A 4,407-nucleotide genomic window follows, 5' to 3' on the forward strand; every position below is an offset into this window, starting at 1 on the left:
GCCCAGCAGCAAGGAAGATTTATGTCATTCATCGGCCTCTCTGCAAAATCATCAATAAAGGCAGACAATACAATTTACTCAAACCTCCCTGGAAGCTCAACAGCTCTGGAGGGGAAAACACGGGCAGCCATTAAAGTTACAGAGCCAGGCGTCTCTCTGCAGTGCAAAGAAAAGGAACCAATTAATACGGGAGGGGGTGGCTGGGGCTTAATCCTTCTGGGAGAGCAGAGCCAGTAAAATATTCCAGCTCAGGGAAGGCGTTAGTTTTTCCAGCTAGACAGGCGTGCTTGTTCTCCTTTTAATTGCACAGTTCCACTTTTGAGGGGAGGAAGAGCCGCTGAGAGTTTGCTCGTGGGCTTCCCAACCCTGGGTGGGCAGGCGGGGGAAGAGCAAGCTCCCCTGGGAATGTTGTCGCCTCAGCAGACGAGCCGAGCCGAGCCGTGGGTCAGCAGGCCTGGCCAGCCCAAGCCGGTGGCAAGAGCACCCTCCAGGCTCACTGCTGCTCCTCTGGGTTTGAAACAAGAGGAATGTCCCCACAGTGCCACTGGCAAGTTGCGAGCTTCTCTGGTCATGGCTTCAGGGCAAGCTGTGCTCTCACAGCATCACTGCCGAGCGCACATGGCGAGGCCCCACTCGGTATGTCCCTACCAGAGCCAACCTGGCAACAGAGGGATGAACGGATGCTGGAGGGCTTCATGGCTTATCAGGCATCCCCCCATCTCCATCCCAGAGCACCAGGAGAAGGAAAACCCATTCCATCTCCCTTCCCTACCAAATCCCCTTCCTCCTCTGGTGCCCTACCACTGTCCCCCACAATCAGCAGACCCCAGGGAAACCCCACGGAGCCACGGAGCAGGTGGGAAACACCCACAAGACCAAATCTCCCTCGTGTGCAGACAACTCCCAGTGAAAGACAGCAGAGCTGCTGCCATGAGTGCCAGCCCGGGGATCCTTTCCTCCTCCCCGCCCCATGCACGGCCCTCACTTTATTTACCGCATACTGTTTCCCATCCTGCTGGGAAGAGAGAATTATTCATTTCCGCGCCAGTTTTTCTGTGGTGCGCATCACTACAGCGCTGAGTGCTTTGCAAACAATAATTAATTAACCTCTGCAGCCCGTCTTGTGCACACGGGGGAATTTGCTCATCCCCCTTTATTCCAGAGGGAAAGACATAAAAGTGGGACCCACTCCAAGGTGGGAACCCCACTTTCCGACGTGAGCCTCCGAAATGCCCACGGGCCAGGGCAAAGCCCCGTCTCTGTCACCTTGAGTTTGGGGTTTCATGGTTCGAAGCGGTGCTGAAGCATTCGCTGTGGACAGGTCGAGCCTCCAGGATGGGAAGCACAGGCTCGGGTTGATTTCCCAGACACATTTCTGCCGACGGTCTCCATTGATTCAGCCTTGGCTAGGCATCTGGGCTACGAGAGCTTGTGGTGATGGAGACGGGGACTGGAGCCTCACCCAGCACTTGGGTGCAAAAAGGTTGAGGTAAGGGAGAGACGAGAGATCATGGCAGACCTCTGGGCTCAGCTCAGGCAGGGTGATGCCCTGTGAGCGCCGGTCCTCACCCACTCACAGAGAAAGGCTCTGGCACTCAACCAACATCATCATACAAGGCTGCACGCTCCCTCGGGGAGCGCTCTGGAAAGCCTAGGGGGCTCCACGAGGGAGCAGGGCTTTTTTCACAAGGACAAATCTCGACCTGATTATGTTTCTTGCTTCAAGAGAAGGCAAAAGCTTTGCCCGCACTTGAAGCTGCCACTATAAGTTTCCCAGCCAACAGCTCAGGCCGACCCTCCAGGGTCCTAGAAATGCTGACGGCCATTTGCCAGAGGATCAGGTCCCCGCAGCATGCCCGGGCTCTTCGTCAGTTTTCGGCTCTGCTTTTTAGGCTCGTGGGTCCCAAAGGGCCTCCTGGTCTGTAGGGAGATCCTTCACTCACAGCTGAAAGGGGTAAAAGCCCAGTTGAGTCTTTTGGGGTGCACAGGGAGGCAGGAACAGCCTCTGCAACAGCAGCCTGAGGAGAGGGACGCTTGCAGGAGGGACACCTCTGCTTCTGTATCCGAAGCCAGCAGTGTCCTCGTGCCACAGCGTGCAGGTTCCCACAGCCAGTGTCCAAGACGCGAGCTGTCAGCCACAAGGGGAAAGGGCTGTTCCCACGCTGGTGTGCTTGGCAAGCACAGGGGCCGGGCGATGATGGATCACAAGGAGAATCGCTGCAGGTGAAGATGGGCACGCGGGAGGGACAGGACACTCGGCAGGCATGTCTGTGGCCAGGAGGGATCCTCCAGCGGCATGCGAAGAGGGTGATAGGTGTCATCAGCATGGACACGGTGTCATGTCACATCTCCATGCCCTGACGGGAAGGTCACAACCCTTCAGTGCTGGTCCTGGGCTTTGTCATAGCACATGGTTTCTTCTCCAATCCTAAATACCTTGTCAGAGCTGAAGAGATGCTGCCAAGGGATAAAAGTAGGTCTTGGAAAAACAACCTTTCACCACTTGCTTTTCTTCTGGAACAACAGCAGTCATCACCCCAAAAGTCCGCAGGAGATGTTTAGGGGGTATGGAGGAAGCAGCAGGCGATGCTTCCAGCAGCGTGTGGAGGGCAAGGCGGAGGGAGGGCACCACAGATTATGATTAACTTGGCCTCACAGCTCATAAGATGACAAGCCGAAGACTGTAATACCTGTTCAAGGCAGGGCTTGGTGACAAAAGCGCAAGCGTGGATAACAAATGCTGGAGAGGAGGAGAAAAAGAGAGGGAACAGGGGGAAAAAATCCTCAAAAACGAAAATAATCCCAAAACGTGTTGTGCACAACACCCAGTGGAGATCTCTAAAAACAGCTCGTGCGAAGTTATTTTAATCTCACTTTTGACAAGCGAGCGAGTGTGACAGAGAAAGGAGAGCACAGGGATTATACCCGGGATCAGGGCTTCGGTGCATCCTGGGACACGATCCTGAGCAGGAGGAGGTGTGGACAGAGGTCCCACCACGCATCGCGGGCACCAGCAGATCACTCCGCTTTGAAACGACACCCGCTGGGCTTCTGCTGCGGCCAGGCTGTCGTGCAAACCGCGAGTGTGCCAAAGAACGAGATGAGAAACATGTTGGTGCTCAGGCCAGGCTTCAGCAGGCAGAACCTCATGGAGCAGGAGGGGAAAGGCAGAGCTGTCTCTGAGTGTAGGAAAGAGAGGAGCTCTTGGGCTGCTGGAGAGCAAGCAGACATGTGATGAAGAGGATAAATTGATACGCACACCAGATAGGATGGGGAAAGTAGAGCTGGGAGGGGTTATAAGGCAAATTAACCTTCTTAGGAGAAGAGCTGGGGGGAGAAAGGAGGCCAGTTAACGAGAGCCTGTGAACAGCCATCCCAGAAGGGAGCCGAGCAGGGGGCAGGTGAAGCCGAGGACATGAAAGGCAGCTGTAATAGCAGCCTGGAGAGTGCAGGGATCTCAACGATCCTCGACGTGTCCTGCAAGAGTGCGCGGGACTCAACAGCCTCTCTGCACAGAAGTGGGACTTTCCCAGACGGACAAGACCAAGCAGGAGAGATTTCACCTCTTCAGCGCACAGATCAAGCTCTGCCCACAGGGATTGTCTCAACTCACAGACCACAAAAACACAAGCATGCACAGGTTTTCCTCCAGACAGAGCTGCCAAGCTGCCCCAAGCAGTAACCAAGGCAGCCAGGATCTCCTCGGATGACTCTGGCATTGGCACCAGCCGAGTTCGGTTTTGGCTGCACCCCCACCCTGCCAGGAGACACCATCCCCTGGGTCCCAGGAAGGGAAGCCAGGTGGCACCTTGCGGCATCTTGCAGGACAAAGACACTCCTGACCACCACATTCGGAGTTCACATGGAGCTGCGCAACATGTGGACACGCAAACTCGGGTACAGAAAGGGCCCATACGCCCCGTCAGTCTTCCAACCAACCAAACCCAAACGGCTGCCGTCCGGTCCCCTCCCAGGCGCTGAACAAAGCAATTCACTAACACATGGCTGAGTGTCTCCTGATGAATGAATCGGGAGGAGTCGCAAACCGCTTTTGGCTACTCTGTGCACGGAAAAAGGAGATGCTCTCAGGCGAGAATTACTCTGCTCCAGTTACCTTACAATTCTTCAAGCGAAATTTCATCCCACCATCAATATGTTGGCAGCCAGCTGGAGATCCCCACAACCCTGCGCTCGTGCTAATTCGAGGCAAGACCCAGCTCCGGGGTTGGAGGTAATGGGATCGCTCCCTGTGCTGCCCGTGGCCGCTCCAGAAGGCCCCAAGTCTCGCTCCACCCGCGCACCGTTCCCATCCTCCTCTGGCGCCGGGTATTTAACAAACATTGCCTCCCTTGCTGATCCTGGGAACACCCACCAGGGACTCCCATCCGTGCCGTGGAGCAGCCACCC

The 4,407-nt window shown here is 55.7% G+C and overlaps 1 protein-coding gene across 1 annotated transcript in view; it reads right to left on the minus strand.

The window, feature by feature from the left end:
• Positions 1 to 4,407, minus strand: part of NUDCD3 (NudC domain containing 3) — a 29,706-nt gene that overhangs the window by 1,924 nt on the left and 23,375 nt on the right. The gene's annotated exons all lie outside the window — the stretch shown is intronic.

Source organism: Cariama cristata, unplaced genomic scaffold (genome assembly GCF_000690535.1).
Source record: "Cariama cristata isolate BGI_N322 unplaced genomic scaffold, ASM69053v1 scaffold25137, whole genome shotgun sequence".
Lineage (NCBI taxonomy): Eukaryota > Metazoa > Chordata > Aves > Cariamiformes > Cariamidae > Cariama > Cariama cristata.